This window comes from Condylura cristata, unplaced genomic scaffold (assembly GCF_000260355.1).
Source record: "Condylura cristata isolate star-nosed mole 26May11 unplaced genomic scaffold, ConCri1.0 scaffold00003, whole genome shotgun sequence".
Taxonomy (NCBI): Eukaryota; Metazoa; Chordata; class Mammalia; order Eulipotyphla; family Talpidae; genus Condylura; species Condylura cristata.
Genome location: NW_004567104.1, coordinates 70,439,690 through 70,461,288, shown reverse-complemented (window position 1 = coordinate 70,461,288; position 21,599 = coordinate 70,439,690). Strand labels below are relative to the sequence as shown.

The window sequence follows — 21,599 nt, the reverse complement described above, 5'->3', positions numbered from 1 at the left end:
GAAGAAAGTCCACAATTTCAGAAAAAAATAAGTCAAAGCCCTATCAAAAGATTGCCTGTGTTGACTCTACAGTTGGTTCTGATTTCCCACCTTCCTCTGTAATCCTTGTCTGCAATCAGAACTGATTCATTTCCCTCCTCTTTAATTAGCCTCTCCCTTGCTGGATTTTAGTCAGTGACTCATGCAATTCTTAAATCCTCCCCAAAACTCCAAAGCCCTCCTGCAACACCCTTTCCTTCAGACCTCTCTGTAGCTTCATCTACCTTTGCTTTCTGCTCCCAAAGTGAATTACTTGTCAGTTAGTTGAGGTGACCAACCTGCCTTGTCTCCTCTTACCCCCATCCTAAGAGGCCAATCTCTTTCCTTGGGAAACCAACAACCAATTCTGTTTAATCAAAGTTTTATTTTTAATTTTCTGATTTTTGTGGTAAATATCCAGAGAAGGAATATGGTGATTTTGCTAAGTAGAATTTTTTTTAAAGGTGGTGTTAAAACCTTGTTGTAAATAGGGTGACAAGGTGAGGTGAGATTTTTGACGTGTGAAACCTTAAGTGATGGTTTTGAATTGTTCAATGAGCTACATTCTATACAAAGGCTAACTTTGCCCTGAAATTACATAGCTCTGGGTTCAAATTTTGGTGAAGTAATTCTGGGAACATTATTTAACTCCTCTGTGACTCATTTAAAAAATAAGAGGGTCCATACTATGTTAAAGTGAAGTAAATAAAGTTGCTCCATGTCATAATTATGTGAGGTGCACTGACGCAGGTAGCGAGATACAGAGAACTGTAACAATAGTTGCACTGGTAATGAACGTCATTTTTTCTAGTAAGCAGGTGTGTTCAAGCATATCTAGACACTCAGTTCCGCCAGGTGACAATCCTCCCAATGGGTCCCAAAGGCAGATTCATTCCAAGCTAGGGGAGAGAGCTCTCATGATCTCTGGTCAAAGGAAAACACTGCCAATTTAGGGAGAGAGGTTTATAGCAAAGGAACACTGGAAAAACTGATGGCCCTCCCACTAAACATCTCTGTGGATGCCGCCCACCTTTGTAACTGGCATACAAACAGGAATAAAGAAAGTTCACTCACAGGGAGTCTCAACTGAAGTGTACTGGACTATTGGCTGAAGAAATGGAATTGTGTGCCAGCCCTGAGAAGGCTGGAAGGAGCAGAAAAGGGTGGCTAGGTCAGCGAGGCACGCGGCACTCCTCTCTCGAAACTGAAACCTCTGGAGTGCTCTTCACCTCAGCTAGACGCCTGAATCTGGCACTGCCATGTTGTGGGTATGTGCAGACTCACTAGTGCACAGCCTAGCGAAGGGCGTTTCTCGTGGGCCATTGCGAATGAGTAGAGGCTGCAGAGAGATGTTCTTCTATATGATTATTCCTGTGATGTCGAGGCAGAGGGTAACTGAAAGGATTACTGCATTCCGCACGCTTAGGACTCCCATGTAGTAGCTAAAAGGACTTTTAAGTTAATCTCCTTTCCCCCTAATCTACGATCCACAAAGTAAATCAATTAATAATGTATTTGCTATATTGCAGCTTCAATATAAAGCAACTTAAATGAATAAAGATCATATAGCGTCCAAGCATATTCCATGACATAGCCTATTAAAAATAAATTATACTAATTCATATTATTGATTGTACATAGGGCAAATAAGCACAAAGCATTTATTACTTCCAAATACATTTAAGTGAACTCTCTTAAAGAATTGAGTATATACATTTAAATTGCATTTTGAGCTTGAGAAATACCAAATGCTCCTTTAAAAAAATGTTAGCTACTAGGAAACACAGTTAAGTCTGATTTTAAGGAAGCACTATTGTCTATAATACAATTCAAACTTATTTTAATTTTAAAATTTTGTGGTTTTCTTTGAGATAGCACCGGTATTATCTTGTGTAAGTGTGACCCTTTACACAGTTCACAGCACTGTTTATAGTGTTTACAACACTGTTGTGCAACAATCGTGGAAAACATGTGAAGGACCACACCTCCCCTCTTAGCGGCACTCCCTGGTAGCCACAATGAAACAGTTAAACTTCTCTTGCACATTTTTTTTGAACTCTTGTTTCTCTACACTCCAAGTATGAGTGAAACCATCCAGTATTTGTCTTTCTCTTTCTGACTGATTTTGTTTAGCAAGATTGCCTCCAGGCCCATCCATGTCACAAACGGCAAGAGTTCATCTTTTCTTAATAGCTGAGGAACATGCCATAGCAAATATCTACCGAACGTTAATTCACTCATCTGTCATCAGACACTTAGGTTGTTTCCATGGCCTGACTACTGTAAATGAGGCTGCCTGAACATAAACACACGTGGCCGCCTGAACATAGGAACACACTACCCTTAGAATTAGTACTTTTGCTCTACAAGCCTTGTTCTTTTGACTCACTTCAACTGACACATAATTAACTAAAGCAAGCCCCCAAATGTGTGTCAGTAAACAACATGCTTAAAAATTAATATTTAAATATGACTTTATGGTTAATGAAGTTTGGAAAATGCCCCTAAACCCATGTCTTAGTACTTGAATTGAATTGACGAATCCACTCACATATTAAAACACCAAAGAGTTGTTACAGTCAAAGAAATTTAATAGGTTTACCCCCAAATTCCAAAGTCTACCAACATGAACTCAACTATTTAGAATAACGACTTTTAAAAGCCTGGTCTACTTAAGTTTTGAAAACGCTTATAGAAAGGTATTTTTGTAATATTCCAAATTTTAATCAGTTGTGTTTCTATGTTTTACTTTTCTAATTTTTAGCAAAAAAACCTAATTTTAACTATCATCTCATAGATGTATCTGGATTGATATTAGATAAAAATATGAAAAATATTATTTGATTCATAGCTGTTACTCAGTAATAGTGGAGTTCACTTAAACCTGAAAAACTAAAATGGCATGCAATTAGTTCAGTTCCAGATTGATACTACTAAAGACTTACTTCTAGAAAATTGCTTGCAAATAAATGTTCCTTATATTATCTGATTTTTGACTCAATACATAGGTTTTATAAAACCAGTAATTTGAAAAATTCAGTCTCCTAAGACTTTAACGTTCACAACAAAATAATGTTACTTAAATATGGAACAAAATTCTTTCTAGCATTAATCTACCTGGAGGTGGCTATAACAACACGTTAGGGTTTTCTCTCCATACCAACAGACCACAAATTCTAATTAGAGCATGCATCCATGGAGTAGGTGTTCAGCATATGTTTCTGAAAATGAGAAGTTAAAGTGATTTATCTTATATAGTGATTTACATAAACCAGCAAATGTGTCTGTATAGGATACTATAAAGATGCTATAGGCTACTATAAAGATGCTATTAGAAATGAATATTCAAATTGTCATAATACTTAGAAGAGAATATTTAAAAACCTTTAAAACATAGTCTGGTATCCATTTACAGTCAGTAATTCTTCCATATGTTTGTACTGTGGATGATTACACTAGGGTTTCTGAATCCATATTTTAGCTATAGAGCCTTCATTTCTGGTCCTTATGCTATTGGAAAATAAAACTGTACAAAATTTTCATATGTCAGAGATGAAGGCTAAATTAGCATGTTTCTTCTATTGGAAGATCCTTTGACTGACAGAATGATAAGCGATGTGTATTCACACTGAATTTCTAGATAGCGCTCTAAAAAAAAATATGTATATTACAATTGGTCCCAAATAAACATTTACTTTCTGTGACTACTTTCATACATTTCCTGAAAAAAAAAAAGTACAAAAAGCAACCACCAACAAAAAAAGTATAAATCAGAGGCAAAGGATTCAGATGTCCAGAGAAAAATCTATTAAATAAATAGATGTGTTTTTAAAAGTCTCCAACTTGGGTTAGCTAAATTGATTTATAATCTCTAATTTGTTATGCTGTACTGAGGGGCAGAGCATATAAATCTACAAAGCTTGCTCAGCATTTATAATTATGTAGCTGTGCGATGCTGAATACAAACTGCCTCACTAAGGAAAGGGGAAGGAAGAATACAGTGTTGAAAGAGAAGAAAACAGAGCACACATAAATATTCAGGAATGTTTGTGCCACTGCATGAAATAAAAGTGTATGCATCAACCAGGAATCCTAAGTGTATCCACATCCTTAACTGGAGGGCCAGGGGATCCTGCAATTAAATATTCATCCAAAGCTCCCTGCCTCAAAAGGTACTGCCAGAAATTCCTCTGAGAATCTGGCCATGCAGCTGTAGGCTGTGAAAGGGGCCTCCGTTTCATGTGGGTCCTGCCGAAAATCAGCCACTGCCTGTGACCATTTTGAACAGTTCCCAGACCATCACTTTATCAACCTGCATGGTACAGATTATTGAATGGGATCAGCAATGCTTTCACACTGAGCCATTCACCAACACCTACGAGTTCTCCATTTTATCTAAGTGTCAAACCAGAGTATTCAGGAAAAGTGAAGACAAGTTTGCACCTGGAGATTCTTGTTGTCAAGATTCTTCCAAATGTCCAAGAAAAAATACTAGAGAAATAGAAACATCCCCAGGTGGCCTTTCAGAGTCCACTTATTTGAATCAAGATTCATACAGCCCTTTCTACACAAGTAAATATTCAGTTTGCAAATACCTCCCAAACAAAATAGCATTGGCTTTGAAAAAAACGCATTCTAATACTTCAAAAGCTTTCAAGAACTGCCTAGCACTTTAAGTCAAAGGAGACACTCACATGTGGCTGTGGAGACAGGTGGGAAGTGCATTATCTCTTGGATTTTAGTGCTAAATAGAATCAATGCATAGGTCACAGGTGTTCTTAATCTGTTTTATTTTCATTCATTATTCAATTAAACACCCACTGGCTATCGTATTCACTAATAGTGTCTTTGCAACAATGTTCTTTCATTTTCAGAGGTTTTAGCCTTGATCCATGATTCAAATGAAATATTTCCACATGAGTGCCAAAGTGATTCTGGAAGTAGCACTTTATAGTTTGGCCAAAGATAAAAACATCAGTTCATAAGTGGAAGAAAACATCCTGTCCCTGGAGCGATAACTTTTAATCATAAAATTACAGGAACATTAACATTGACATAATTTAAAGCAATGATGCATTAAAAGTAGGAAATCCAAGTCAGATTTGGAGGAAAGTATTTCTAAATCATGAATCCAATTCTAAATTGAAGGAGGAAGAGAAGGCAGATCATTATTTAAGAAACAGTATACAAATTAATAGTGAGTAATGATTTAACTGCAGAATCTTCAAAAGGGAAGACAATTAAGAGACCTGAAGAGACCAGGGCAGCTAAAATATTAATGAAACAAAAGCTAAAACTGATCAAAATGTAACTATAGAAAACATCGGAAATTAGATTTTCAAGTAAGAAACCGCATACTTTTTAGACTAACAAAAAGGATATTGATATTAGAATCCATACGGGGTTTAGTATCATCTAAAATATCAAATGGCATCTTATTTTTAAAAACTGATTAAAGAGTTGGTACCTAAATGCAATACTTATGCACGACCCATAATCAGTTAAATAGCCAGAAATTATCCCTAGAGACTATCGTGTCGCTAGGGCCACTACCGATCTGAAAGAGTGAAAAGACACAGGGTGGAATAGACGGCAGAGTCCTGTTACTAGTGAGAGGCTAGAGACTATGCTTTATATTTGTCTTGTTTACTCCCAGCACTTAACATCATGTTGGGCACACAATAGGGGATCAATAAATGCTTGGAGAGTGATTGATCCATTCACAAATAAGTGCATTAGGTGGATAATTAGTTGCCATGGGGAAACGAGTCTCCCAGCATTCATTTTCTACACTGATTGAAATTAAGGAGCAGAATATACAAAGGGCTTTTCAGCCTCTGCAGTTTTCTTCTTGCCTTTGAAGAAACTGCAACCAGCATCTTGATTACAATTTTGGCACTGTGATCACACCATTCTTAATGCCATATCTGGGATTGGTTCTGATTTTGATAAACTATGTACATTTGTGAAAAGTAGATTCTTATTATAGGCAATAGGTTCAACTCATGACTATTGAATATATCATTTCTTTTACTGATGCTTTGCAAGTATTCATCTGGATGCCTGTATTTCATTTTTTGCTTTCACCAAAACTTCCAGTGATTTTTTCAAACTTTCCATCGATACAGACCAGCTACTTTGTTCCAGTGTATGAACCTCTCTTAACTGGATCTCTAGATTTTGTTATGTAAATGCTGACCTCAGACCATTTTCACCTCTGCCCTAGACCTCACCACTACACACACACACACACACACACACACACACTTACCTTAAATATTGTACTGACTCTCAACATGGAGCTTTCAGCATTCAACTTAAGTTCTTTCTTTGTTATATATCCTACATAATCCATCAAACTTCATGGTTTACATTAGTTCAACTGCATTTCTTTAGAATATTCTCCACTACTTTTCAACACTGGCCTCACTCCATACTGACTTTCCCCTACAAGACCTAAGACTCATACGCCTCCTTATTGCTAAAACACTGGTAGTCTTTTCTCCTCTCTACTTAGAATTCCCCATCTCAAGTCTTATATTTTCTTTGAAGTGCTTTTGAAGACTCCAGGCAAAGTGAATTCTCATTATGTACCCACTGGTTTGGACATATAAATTCATACTTCACTGAGACTTTCATTAAGTATATTTTGTACAATTATGGTATCTTTTTTCTTTTTATTTCATAGATCTTATTACTTGACAAAAGTGAGGTTTCACATATTTCTGTCACTATTTAGGACACTTTGGAAAATATTATAGTTATTTAACAAGTGTTTATTAAAAGGAAATATACGGAAACAGAATTTGTTAGGATCATATCATAAGAGCTGACAATCATTTGTGTTTCATAATCTTTGAACAGTGCAGACATTTGTATGTGAACCCTTAAAGAAATGAGGTTTTTCAATGGTCTCCTTCATGCCACAGGCCTCTGGAATGTTCTCTCTCAGTGAAAAATATTGATGATAGGGATTTGGCTAGAAATACATATTATGAGATTTTTTTTTTCTCCCATGTCAAGGAGTGCCAAGCAATAAAATAAACAATATCCCTTTCATAAGAAACACACCCAAGTAAGAACACTGTAAAGAATTTGGAACATGCTTTTCTTTTGGCACTTGCCCAACTAAAATTGCTTAAAAAATAGCCAGGCAATTCATTTCTGATAAAGATCCCTTCTTTGGAAACCAGTGTGTGGTACACATACTCTTGTCTCAATGTGACTCCTAAAATATAATCATTCTATTTTAGAACAGAAATCACATTTTTTATTGCAGTATTTCTCTACATAATATACAAGTAAACAAGACTCATAGCCATTTGGAAAAGAGTCAAATGTGGCAGCTCCTTTTTATAAAAATAGCAGGAGGGGTTCACAAAGGTGCAACAACATAATACTGTATGCTGTGAGATAGGCTAAGGGTTTAATGAACTCCATTTTCCCAAGTGAATTATGTGCTACTTTTGTAAGGCACTGCCTTTTTTCAGGATGAAGCATCAACAGCAAAAGATGCAAGTCTGCTATCTATGTTTGTGTTCTTGTAAATATATCTCCCAAAATACTGGGATTTAATGAAAACAGTGCAACGTTTGATTGAGATGACAAACACTAAATTCAACTCAAGTCTTTACCTAAATATTTAGCCTTGCATGGAAATCACTAAATTAGGTTATATAGTCCATGGTTATTTGACACAGTAAGTTATATAAATAATCCACAGTGAAAATTTGCCAGTGTTGAAAAATTATTTTTTATATTCATCATTTTCTAATGTTATAGTGATTCAGGAATGAAACATTTATTAAGAATATTTTATGTAGCTAAATGACAGACTGCATTTAAGAAGCAAAAAACATATGGGTGAATCTTCAGGACTTTGAATTTGGCAAAGAGTCTTAGAAATAGGACCAAAAACCTGCTCAACAAAATTAAAAAAAAAAAAAACAGATAAATTAGAGTTAATCAAAATTAAAAATTTGTTCTACAAATGACACCATTAAGAAAGTCAAGGAAAAAGAAAAGAAAAATTTTAAATCATGAATCTAATAAGGCAATTGTATCTATAACATATAAAGAATGTTTCAATTCAATAACCAAAAGACATATGAGCCGATTTAAAAATGGGCAAAGGATCTATTTCTCCAAGGAAAATGTACAAATATAGAGACACATGAGAAATTGAGAAATTAGATAATAAATTAGAGAAATACAATCAAAACCATGACTGAATATCACGTTACACAATCGGGACAAGATAGAACACAAAAAGACAGATAAGTAACACTGAAGACATGGAGATATGAGAACTCTCATGACAAATGGATTTAAATTCTCCCGCCCTCCCCACGAGAACCTATTAAATGAGAGTGCAGAGAAGACACTCGAAATAATTGTAGCACAACTGAATAGCCTACAGGCTGTTCTGTTAGTTTTTACAAGTACTAAAGGAAATTGCTCTGTAGTGGCAAAGCCCTAAATGTTAGATTTAGTCTCTTCACTCCCTCTATCATTATTCTTTTTTAAAAAGATTTATTTATTTTTGCATACAAGAACTGGGGTACAGGCCGGAGGTGAGGGTGGAGGGAGTAAAAGGATTCCCCAGAGACAGAGTGGGGAGTAGAACAGGTGGATCTACCGAAATACTCTGCTGTGGGGAGACAGGAGAGGTCTGCGGCATCGTGTGGGTCACCTCCCTGGCGGGACGCAAACTCAGGCTGCAGTGGCTGCTGACAGCTTCACAGTACTGAACTTCAACCCCTTGTACCACCAGGGAGGCCCCCATATCACTTCTTTCTGTGGTGAAATGACCACTGGCATTTAAGTCATCTTACAGCTGCCATGTTAGAACATAAACACTCAGTGGCCGAAACAGCACAGTCACTTCATATGTGCTCAGCAGCCTCATGAGCTCTAATGTGGCATTAATTTCACACCATCACTTTCTGTCGTTTTTCCAACATGCAGACTGAGGGCTTTATTTGCAGATGATTCTGAAATGGGTTTCAGCAAATGCGAGTAGAAGTCAATAATATACCATGGAATGCTAGCTAGTTACTATTTATATGCTATCAGGACAGATATCGGTCAAAATTATCATACTGTTATACTACAAAGCAAGTTCATAGAGCTTTTTCTTTATATTGCTGTGTGCATGTGCGTGTGTGTGTGTGTGGTTGTGTTTGTATGTGTAGATGTTTTGATCCCTCTACAAAGCTTCAGGCAGGGTTTCCTCTTTTTGAACAGCCATTGTCACCTCTTGTCCCTTAATTGAAGTTTTACTCATCTTATCTCACACCGTCTTATCCAAAACAGCATTAGAAATGTTCTATTTAGAAGGTGATATGCTCATTGCGGTCAAAGCATTTTAACATATTTATAACAGTGAATGCCATAATTTTTCTTTTGGAGATTTATATTAAAAGAATCTTAAAACAGGGAAAGAACTGTGTAAATAAAGAAAGTCATGTTACCAACTGGGTTAGCTACAAAGCAGGGGTCATAAAATCAATGTCCGATAATGTGAGCAGGCCTCATAAGCAAATTATGACAGCTACTTGCTAAAAACATGAACCTATCCAAGCCATCAAAAACACGGGGAATACTGAACAGGTGTGGATGCTTAAACAACGATTTTATAATTTATAATTTTATAATTTATAGTTTATATCAGCCAATGTAGCATTAATTCCAGGGTGTTAAAAACAGAAGATTGGCTCCATTAAAAAAATATATTTATAGGCCCTCCCTGGTGGCACAGCGGGTTAAAGCACAACACTGAGAAACTAAAGCCACTTCCGCATGAGTTAGATTCCTGCCTGCCCCGGAGGTGACCCACCTGGAGCAGCAGACCTCTCCTGACCCGCTCGCTGCTCCCCTCAGCAGTGTACTTCCTCAATCTGCCTGTTCTGCTTCCCACTCTGTCTCTGGTAAAGGCTCTCACCACCCCTGAGCCTCTGGCCTATACCCCAGTTCTGTATGAACAAATAAATAAGTCTTTAATATATATATAGAGAGATAGATAGGTAGATAATATATTTGATAGATAAAGCATAAAGTGTAATTAAAACTGTGAGATTGGTAAGCTTGCCTTCTCTGGTGAACCTCTGCCAGTTTTTTACTCGATCTTTCTTTCTTTTTTTTTTAAAAGATTTATTTACTTATTCATACAGAACTGGGGTACAGGCCAGAGGCTCAGGGGCGGTAAGAGGATTCACCAGAGACAGAGTGGGGAACAGAACAGGCAGATCGACAAAGTACACTGCTGAGGGGAACAGCGGGTGTGTCAGGAGAGGTCCACACCACACCATGTGGTCACCTCCGGGGCAGGTGGGAATCAAACTCATGCGGAAGTGGCCTCAGCTTTTCAGTGCTGTGCTTTAACCCGCTGCTTCACCAGGGAGGGCCGATCTTTCTTTTATATCATTATTTCAATCTTCCCTTTGAGAGAATCTCCTATACAGCACAGATGGGAAATGGTGGCTACATTTTCCACACTCTGGTACAGACAGGTCATCTGAGGTTCAGTCATCTCAAGCTTTCTCCTAGGGCTTTGAGATTTGAGCTTATATGTAATATATGTTAGCTTATATGTAATATGTAAGTTAGTATGTGTGATTAATCTCAACAAGTGCATCAGATGGGCATCACAACTCAGCATGGACTTCATGATAGGTTTTGTTGATGTGGGTTCTGTTTGTCCCCCAACATCCAGAGGTCCTTTTGTTTTGTCTTCATCCCAATCTTTCCTTCTCACTGTAAGAAACCTTACTGATTTATAATCTAGCATGTTTTCTCATCTATTTTTACACATAGGACTTCACACAATAAAGTTACACTCAAATAATATGGTGGACAAAAATGTGCATAGACACCAATGAAGAAGAAATGTTACATTTAAGGAAAAGATTGCAGTGGACTAAGAGAAGTCAAAAGTTAATGAAAAATCAAAGAAACCAGAGAGTACTAGGTTATTAACTCAGCTTGAGGACGCAGGCAGTGAGAGCAAGTAACGTAGGTAGTTAAGCTCAGCAAAGCCTAAGCAGAGGTTGCTTTACGATTCTAGACAATAAAAACTCCCTCTTAGCCCTGTAGATTTTTAAGACTTAAGGGAGAAGGTCTCTGCTTCATTTCAACTTTGGTTTGTTTTTCTTTAATTAACGTGCCTGACATGTTGATGACATTTTTCTTTATATGCAAAAGGGCAGGGTTGTTATAAAAAGGGAGGGATGGCTAACGGACGCTTGCACAGACAAGCTGGCAGAGAGAGCTGCCCCCAGAAAGGGGCAGGATTGCTTTAAGTCCAGCCAGCGCAGGCACTGGTAGCACAGGACTGCTGCCCTTGGTGATATTTTTCTTCTCATTTTGGAAAGCACGGAGGTTTTCTGCTGTGACACCAGAGAGAGGTATGTGAAAAGAAGGACACAATGATCTTTTTGTTCTGTAACTGAAGCGCCTCAGTCTTACTGGAGAAAATGACACTAGGTAAAACTAAAGGACTCGAATGTGAGTTGTTTCTACTTTTTCACTATTATGGATATTGCTGCCATGGACATTCTATGTTTGAGTCTTTATATGAATACATATTTTCATTTTTCTTGGGGATTTATGAAGAACCGAGTTGCTAGGTTATATTCTAGGTCTAACGTTTGACGTTCTGAGAAACTACCAGATTATGTTAGCAGAAACGAAACACATTTTTTCTCGAGCCATGGAGAAGGTTTTTGTGCAGGGTGTTTCCCTCCCTGCTAGCACCCCCTCATCCAGAGCTTGGCCAGGCTGACGGCTCTGAGCAGCCGTCCCCGATAAATGCTCAGTCCAGGAGAACCAGCATGCAGTTCAGTTGGGAGATTTCAGCGACGGCTGTCCAATCTTTTGACTCCACAAAAGAATGGGTGTAGGGCCTGGGGCACTTTCTCATAGAGGAAATGAGGGGTCGAGCCTGTGCCAGGCTCCTGCCTTGTGTAGGGCGATCTTTCCCTGTCCATGCTTAACTGCACCTTTGCTCATCAAAGCAAAAGTCTGCATCAGTGACTTCCCAGCATGCTCCAGTCTTCATAGTTTAGATTGCACAGGGGAGGGGTGTGGTCCTTTTACTGTACCATAGGGGTAATTAAAGTTCAGTGTTCTTCCTGGGCTTCTGGGGTTGGGAGCAAGGGGTGCCGCTGGCCATGAGGGACCAACACACACAAGTGGAGTTGCTGTCTCTCGTCCTGAGAGTGAAAGTGTTGTTCCACCCAGTTATCGACTTTGTGTTTCCTTGGCAACGCTGACACCAAGGCACTGTGGGCTGGTGTGTTTGGGCCTCTGCTCCTGCTGAGGGGGATTCTGATTATTGTGCTGTCCTCCGTGCAACTGGGAGATTTCAGCTCTTAATACCAATAGATTGTTCTCTCTGTGGGATCCTGGGAAGTCCCTGCCTATCACTATAGCACTACATGTCCTTCGATCAATACAACCCTAACCTCCAGTTCCCTGTTTTCAATTTTTCTGAAATTTTCTGATTTTTGTTTTGTTTTGTTTGGGGGGTGAGGGGGAGAGGATCAAGAAGATCAAAGCATCCAATGCAAAAGCATCATCCTACCTGGTCAGGCTCAGAGGAAAAATATATTGAGACAATCTAATCCCTATATCACCATGGACCATTTTAAGGATATGATTCCAGAAGTGGACAGTGTTGATTCCTTTGGCTACTGGCTTGACACTGAGCATGAGCTGGTTATAATTGAATTAACCCTATGTCCCCCACCCCCCATGTCACTACAATCCTTGTGAGCTTTTCTCTCTCTGCTTTGTCCCAAACAACTTTACTCCTCCTCACTAGAGAGTGGAAATCTGGCTTTCTAGTCCATGCAGAGAACAGAGAGAAAAACAAGAGGGCCAGATGCACACAGTTGGACCCTCAGACTTTCAAGAGATTTACCGAAACTCTCCTGGGTAAATAATGAAAGCAGGAAGCTATCATTTCATTAAGGCTTTGGAGACAACAAACCTCCTTCACAACACTATAAAAGGCTGGGTATAAAAGGGAGTGTGAACAATAGCATAAATGATCTGAGGCAACAGCAAATATTAACTAGTGAGACCTTGAGTGGAAAGTTAACATTCCAGCAGAGACCAGCCTCAGAAGAGAGCGGGTGAGGCACTTCAAAACACACTTGTGCAAACTGGTCAAGGAAAAATCCAGAGACAGTAAGGTTGGCCACCAATTCAAAGCAAGAAGAAATGGGACTTTATATCTGCCGCTGTCCTCTTATCCAACTCCATGTTCTTTATTTTGTGTGGCATGAAAATAGGACTTGACATAGACTGTAAAGGAACAGAAATACTGAAGGAATTATGTGGCACAGGCCCCTTAGAGGGATGCTGAGGAGACCTTGGGGATTTCAGAACCTTTTATCATATTGAGAGGTGCCAAGGAAAAGAAGAAATGAAACTAAATCAGTGGTCTCACTGTCTTCTTTAGTGTGGGGATTTTGAATGCTGTTTTCCTTCGTCATTTGGAGTGTGGGAACTTTGGTTTACAGCGCTGTGTGTGAGGCATCAGCTGCCACTTCCCATATGCATCACCACATCACACCACCATACTACACCCTCCCTCCCCCAGCCTGTTCTGCCCCCTCCCTGTTTTCCCCTCCCCCAGCATTACTATATTGTCTCGATGACTGTAGCAAAAAATGTAATATTAACCTCAGAAAGTGCATGCATGTGTGTGTGTGTGTATGAATGGGTGCATGTGTGTGATTTGTCACACTATAGAATGTCAACTTTGAGGTACCTAAGTTTCTGGAGATAACTTATAGTAAAAGTGGGAATTTCTGGCTTGTGAATATTTTGTAGTCTTATATTGGGGTAAGCTACACTAGAGTTTGGCTGATTTGATTTATGTTCTCCCTGGATCTGTTGAATCTAAAAGGATGAATTGTTTGGTCAAGACCCAGCACAACAGGGTGATTTATAGATATTTCTAATACTCAGTGGAATCATGATCAAAGGCTTCATCAAATATTTTATCAGGCAACTATTAACTTTTATTTTTCAAATAAAATTATACAATTTATTTTATGAGTTCTAGTTTAGCTATGTTATCACAATCATTTTTTTAAAATGGAAGAAAAAATATAAAAGGGAAAAAATCTAATTGTATTCACAGTTTTTATACTGAGTGTTAATCATGCTCCATTGCTGAATTTCCCTCTTATTTTTCATGTTTGAACATCTATTTTTAAAAATTTGCAATCAATATATTTGTGTAAATTTTCCCTTCTTGACCCTGTTTCAGAATGAATCAATAGACTAGAAGCTTATAAAAGTAGGTATATTTGTTATTTGATACATCTTACCAAATTTCTCTAAAAGTTTACTCCATTACTGAAATTACATAGTTACTAGTTTAAAAATTTTGATTTTAATGCTAGCAAACCAATGATAATAGATAATAAGATGGTAACATATAGTAGATAATTTGTTAAATAGTTGTAAACATGAAAAAAAGTGTGAATATGGAATTGAATTACTTCCATTGCTTAAGTTTATGTCACTTTGCACAACCTTATTTTGATGCCAAATGGGTGAGAACATAGTTCAAAAGAAGAAAAATATGCAGCATTGACTTCATCATCGTGATTTGTGTGACTCACTTATAATCTTTTTAGGTTAATGCCAATGCTAGAAATTTGAGAAAAAGTAATTTACATGAGCTCACAAGTGTTTGGGAACATTCAAACAAGTATTTCTTTTGAAAACCATTAGTAGGTTATTACTCTTAACAAGTTGAGTGTGCCAACCTGAGTCTCACTTCTGGACCAAAGACGCCAGTCCTCTCTAACTTAAGCAGTGAAAAGACAATAGTTATTATTGTTATGCCAGAGGCATGATTAAAATTTGAAAATGTCACATTTTCTTTCTCTCAGATTGAAAACAAGTCTTCAACAATAATTAGTCTATTTTAAGTCATGGACTCTCATTAAGTCTGAAAGGAATGGGAGCTCTCAATTCTTTGAAATATTAAAGTAGACATTATCTAATCAGAAAACAAAATGTTCCTGAGCCTCTTTTATTTCTTCAATATGCTAGGTTATGATCAAAGAGCTAAGATTAGAATTAAATGGCAAAATAACACCGTAAGAATCTCATCTAGCATCATAATCAACCTAGGCACAGAAACTGTGATCTACTCTATTTTTTTTTTGTTTTGTTTTGTTTTAGTGAAACAAGTGTTTATGATATGCTAACTGGATGTCAAGTAGTTCTAAGGTTTTGAGAATGAGAAAATTATACAAGACCCTGCCCTAGAGTTCCTCATCATCTAGTAAGAATCCTACCCTAGACTAAGCAACTACAAGCCAATGTCAGGTGGATAAAGCTCATTTAGTGGGATAAACAGGTCGAGGCCCAGAGGAGACGTTCAGGCTGAGATTGGGTCCTGCGTCCTATATTCGAGGCACCTTAGCAAAGTCTTAAAGGATCTCATCCCAATAACGTTAATCCAAGCTTGGGAGTGGAATGAAAAATGAAAAGATTCTAAAGAGTTGAGCTTGGAAATAGAATGCCATGGTAGGGACTGAATGACGCACAGTCCCAGTCTTCCAGGGACACTGTCTGGAGAGACATCAAAGGACAAGCTGGGGACAGCATGACTGACATGATGTTGAGCTGCAGATTATCTGATGGATCTAAAAAGCCCATGCCTGCCATTGCCATTCAGAGATTGTGGGTGTTGACTTCAAACAAGATGTAGATGGGCAGACAATTCATAACATATATATGTTGTATATTTTTACTTCAGTAATTACGTCTAGTCATTTGGATAAAGGGACTAATTCTTTAATTAAGATCATCAATAAATAAAAATATACTTGCATTGCCCAGCAATATTTCAGACAAGACTCAAAAATCTTTGTGCTTTAATACTACAGATAACTGCACTAAAAATAAAACAACTAAACCTCAAATACATGCCTGTGGCATGAAAGTGGAACCATCTTATGACTAATTGTTCATCCTGAAAATTAAGGAATGTTTAATCTTAAAAATGTACCTGTGCACAAAAATGTATCAGCATATAGACCAACACAAAAATATAAAAGATAAGATATAAAAATAATAAAATGAAAAATGAAGATAAGATAGTTCTTCAGAGAATTATTGAAAAGAATGAATTAGGGAAAATCAAATCAACTCAACTCCAGAAGTGGCATTTACAATACAGAATTAATGAAGAGCTATTGTGCGCAGACTGGAAATGTCACTGCATATGTCTCATTTTCCAACACAGACAGAATTTTTTAGAAATGCCGTTACCACCTCCTGTAAATGCCATAACTCCACAAGCTCCTGTGGAAACCAGAACAAGCTTTGCGCAAAGTTGACTCCAGAGAAAGGTGAGGTCCTGGAGATCAAACAGCACAATGTGAAAGGAATGCAATTTTGGAGTCAGTTAAAAAAAATATGACACGTTATTTTAAAAGTTTGCAACATTTATTTTTCCTAATTTTTATTTTCAAATGGGCCAGTTCTGGGCGCATTCCTTCTCAGAGCCTTCTGTTCCAGAGACATTGATCACATGAGGTACTCTCAACTACCTGCCGCCTCTAGAAGAGTGTGGAATTCCCAGAGAGGAAATGTAGTTCACTCAGCTTCATTTCCTTGAGATTCACTGCCAAAGTAGTGTTTTTATGCTGAACCAGAGTTAGCACAAATTTATATAGCGTGCAAAAATGCAGGTCTAAGCAGATTAAACCAGGCAACCAGGTGCCATGGATAATAATCTGATATTGAACATACACACTGATCTAGAGCTGCTGAGCTGGGAGCACTTGCTAGTGGGAATTAGCACCATAGGGTTGTATACACTCTGGAGGAGTCTCGACATCTAAATCTCTAAGTGAGTAACCCGTATATATTCCGGATGTGCAGAGGTCCTCTCGATGCAAAGCTCAAGCTATTTCTCTTGTTACATGTTTCCCTGTTATACTCCAGTGTGACCCGAACAGAGTCAGATGGTATCTTATTAGACTTTAGATATAGAGATGAAAATCGCGGCCACTATCAAATAGCTGGTCTAGTACTACGAGAGGCCGGGTTTTGATGAGATAGTCAGGTGGTCACCAAGCTCTGGTCCTTGTTTTGTCTACCCAGCTTCCCTGTTAATGTATCTGCTACTTGGGGAGTCACATAAGTTCATCACCCTCCTTCTAACTGCAGAAGGTAGATGTGAGGGGGACATTTAGCTCTGCAACAGGCTTGAAAAGATAAGAGAAAGGATGTTGAAGATGAGACTGGAGCCAATATTCTCCAGGTGAAGAGTTATGGCTTGAGCTGGCCACATTTTTAAAATTATTATTATTGAATATTGTGAACATTACACTAGGTTTAGAAAAGATAACACACTTTTAATTCATGATTAGCAGTACAGTCAGTTTCCCAGAGAGCTCTCCATGGCCTCTTGATCTAAAATTTGGAAGCCTTCCCTGCTGCTTTTCTGTTTCATTTTCTTTGACTTTATTACTAGCTAAAATATGTTTTAGTAATTTATCTTATTAATTAAAGTCTGTCACTTCACAAAATCTTCATGAAGTCAGGGGTTTTTGCCTCTTTTGCTTGATTTTCTCCCAGTACTAGTACACTGAGACACACAAGAAATGCTTGTCAAATGAGTATATGAACAATTTGCCCCAGATCACAAGGGCTCTCTAAGTTTAAAAGAATTAAAACTGATGTTGTAGAATCTTGTGATTAACTCTCATAGAAAGTTCCAGATTTTAGTACAAGTATTTTCTACTGGGTACTAGAGAGTCCTTGTCCATCAAAACAATCTGTTTAATAATAAACATGTATGTGCTTATCGACTATTCCTCAAAATTACCTGTTAAATAAAAATCCTTTGCTTTGGAAACCAGGTTGTCTCAAATGAACTTGACATAAGCTATTTTTAGAGAAAAACCAACCAAAGTAAAGTTTCTAACAAAGCTTTCTATCTGTTACCATGATGTCAGGGAGAAAAATAATTAATAAATGTGCATGAACTTGCACATGTCAAATCTTATTTTTGTTGGGAACTTTAGACGAAAGAAATACTATCCAAAGTCATGATTAATATTTACTAGCAGCATATTGATAAAAAAAAACTCAAATATTGCCTATAATTGAAGCCAATGAGTGAAAAAAGATAAGAAATTTGCTTTAAAAAGGATAAATTCAAGATATTCAGTTTTGTTACAGAAAAAAATGAAGCAGAGGGCAAGAATATTTGCAATAAGTTAAATTTATACTAAAGCCAAAAAAATACAATTTCTACAAAGGGGTATGTTTTAAAATTAATAGATAAGGATAAAAATAACTGCAGAAAATATGTGAAATGATAGAGTGGAAAAAGGGATGAGAAGAAGGAAGGCATTGAATTAAATATGAGTGATGACATAAGGGTAGATTTAAATTCTTGAACTTAAGGGAAATCATCTGAAATGCTGTTCCCAGAGGAAAATGGTGTAAAGGTTAGTACAAGTTTTTCATTGTGGCCTTATATCATCAAATAACAGGATAGAAGAGCGAAGACTAGGAGAAGTCTTTGTATCAGAATTAACTGATACATTATATCTTCAGCTAGATCCATAGTCTAACACTGATATATGACTATGCTCATTTATCAATAACAACTATAATTATATGCCACATTTAAATTAATAAATCATGGCAAATGAATTATTTCCCCAATAAGGACAAAACTAACTTGATTGGCAAATGAGTCAGACCCTGAGGTCATCTTACCTCCTGCATTTTCTGTCATTTCCACCTTACTAGCTACCTTAGTTCTTCTGCAGAAAAAAGAGAAATGTTCAGAGCAAATGTGGCTACAGGGTAGTTATCTCTGCCTTATAATTAAGTATGCTGTTTCACTGGTCCCTAGGTCCCTAGGGAAAAATGATTCATTTTAACAGGATAGCATATCTGGGAAAGGGAGAGGATGTTCTTCCCAGTAAACCAAAGAGAAATGTCATTTCCTTAAAGTTTCCCTTCTATAGCCAAATTGTGCCTGTTCATTTCAGCTCAAATATAGGACATCTCTTGTTTTAAGTACTAGATTTTGGATACCAAGAATCTTCTCAGTTCAGTTTTAACTCAAAGACATTCAGTATGCACCTTAGTTTGTGTTGGAGTCTGCTGTGTTATTGAGGCATATAATGATGTAGAAGACATAAATCTCTCCCCTCAAGCATTTTATAAAACAGTAGGGGAGATAAAATGTTTACGTGGGTGATGATACATCAGAAGGTACTAGAAGCATCACAATAAAAGACAGCCACACTAGAGAAATTCACCAGGGGTTGTGTTGGCATTATTGAGTGCTGAATTGGTTGGGCAGCTATAGTATTTAGGATAAAATAAAAAAGAAGACAAGAATGCTTAGGATAGATTGACAAGTTGTGGGATTTAGTTTCCTTCTTTGAAGGAATCAGAGGCTAATTTCTTTCAAAGTCTTAAGAACCAGTGAAAACCTCATAGCCAAATATGTACAGCTCAGAAATGAGCCAGACATTAAAAATCTAGAGTGTGAAGTGAATTTCAAATAGTAGTGAAATTCAAAATCTCCATCATCTGTTCAGACACGATCTAGCTCAACAAACGGATCAGTTGTAAGTCAAATACAAATCAAAATAAAAGTATATTCTAAAGTATATCATCAAAGGAAAAGGAACATAGAAAAATTGGAAACTCCTCACCTGAGAGAGTGTGAAAGAACTAAAGGGCAATGATGTCAATCTTCTGTAGAGGGAGTTCACCAATGGCAAGGCAAAAAGTGCCTAAGTTAATTTTTCTTCTGCCCTTAGCAAGGCTAAATATCACCTCACCAAAGTTAATATTCTATCCCAATTTAAAAAGATTTCCGTGAGTCAGAATTTTCTGTTCATCTCTTTTCCTTTAGATAGTTAATAATATTGGATAGATTTAATATGCCACTAAAATTTTTCACTCTATCCATCTAATTTGACATGAGAAAATTTATAGTTCATGACTTAAAGAATTGAATTTAAATGTATGGAATACTTATTTACCGTAAGCGTTTCTTTTTTTTTTAAAGATTTGTTTATCCGTACAGAACTGGGGTACAGGCCAGAGATGCGGAGGGTGAGAGGATTCACCAGAGACAGAGCAGGGAGCAGAACAGGCAGACGACAAAGTACACTGCTGAGGGGAGCAGTGGGCGGGTCAGGAGAGGTCTGCCGCGCCATGTGGATCTCCTCCGGGGCAGGCGGGATCGAACTCATGCGGAAGTGGCTGTAGCTTCTTAGTGCGGTGCTTTAATCCGCTGCGCCACCAGGAGGGCCCCAGTAAGCGTTTCTTTTTAATGATACCCTGACCCTTCCCTCCCTTCCCCTGCTTTTTTTTCTCCTTCTGTTTTTTCTTCCTTTCTCCTTAGTTTGGCTTTGATTATTGGAGTCCCTTTCCCTCTTCTTACATACAGTATATTTCTCATGTATAGTAACTGCCTACAACTTTTCATATTGGCTCCTTGAAAAGTGAATCAAGAAGTTAAGATATTTAAAGCACCCGATTGTAAAACCATTCAAGGTTCTGTTGCTGATACTGCTTTCTCTATAATATAATCTTGTAATTTTTGCTCTAAATTCTACAGCCAATTCAATCTCTTTTAACAACTTGGGAGACCTTTTGAAACACATATTTCAGTCTTGGTAGATATAGCAACAATTTTGTGTGAGAACAGATGGCATAAGAGTTTGTCTCCCAGAAGGAAGGATGATTGGAGGCCATCCTGAGATCTGAGTATCACAGACTATCACCATGAAAACAACATTTTCCATTCCATTTTTAATTTTTCATTTGTTATGTGAGCATGCAAGATAGTGGCAGTTCAGACTTTAAAAGATATATATATATATATATAAGGACCCCAAACAGATTGAAAAACAAAGTCTGAGGCTGAGTTCACCATATTAACTCTAATTCATGAGTTTAAGTGTATTTTTAACTTGTAAGTTCTTAAATGGGGGGGATCACTAATATGTAGAATATAAAGTAACTAAACTGAAAGTCAGATAAAAGCAAGCTTAAAATTAGAATCTGGCTGCTGACTACATAACTGAAGCTCTGGGGGTGGAGAGGGACTGAGCAGGGGTAAGAACAGAGAAGGAAGCACAGTGGACCATGATGGTGGACTAGGGGTGAGTTGGTGGTGGGCACATTATGATATTAACAACTGATGGAGGTTAATGCCTCCATTAAAAATAAATAATAGGGCCTACCTGCTGGTCTACGGATTAAGTCTGAGTGCTATCACCATGACAGCCTGAGTTTGATCTCCAGCCAGGGAGCTGACCCACATGGCGCAGCAGACCTCTCCTGTCTTCCCACTGCTCCCCTCCGCAGTGTGTTTCAGTACATCCACCTGTTCTGCTCCCCACTCCTTCTCTGGTGAGTCCTCTCACCCTTGTACCTCTGGCTTACACCCCATTTCTTGTATGTATAAATAAAATAAATCTTTTTAAAAAATGAAGAAAACAAGTATATTTTTCTTTCAATCTTTTACATCATTGGACGATGGATAGTGTCACTGTATTTAA

At 37.6% G+C, this 21,599-nt stretch overlaps 1 long non-coding RNA gene across 1 annotated transcript in view; it reads left to right on the top strand.

The window, feature by feature from the left end:
• The first annotated feature begins 11,317 nt into the window (after nucleotides 1-11,317).
• The window catches only part of LOC105854070, a 28,668-nt gene continuing 18,386 nt past the window's right edge, over nucleotides 11,318-21,599 (top strand). Inside the window, exon 1 of the long non-coding RNA XR_001145798.1 lies at nucleotides 11,318-11,423. This is a non-coding gene — a long non-coding RNA (uncharacterized LOC105854070). The remainder of the gene's footprint in view (nucleotides 11,424-21,599) is intronic.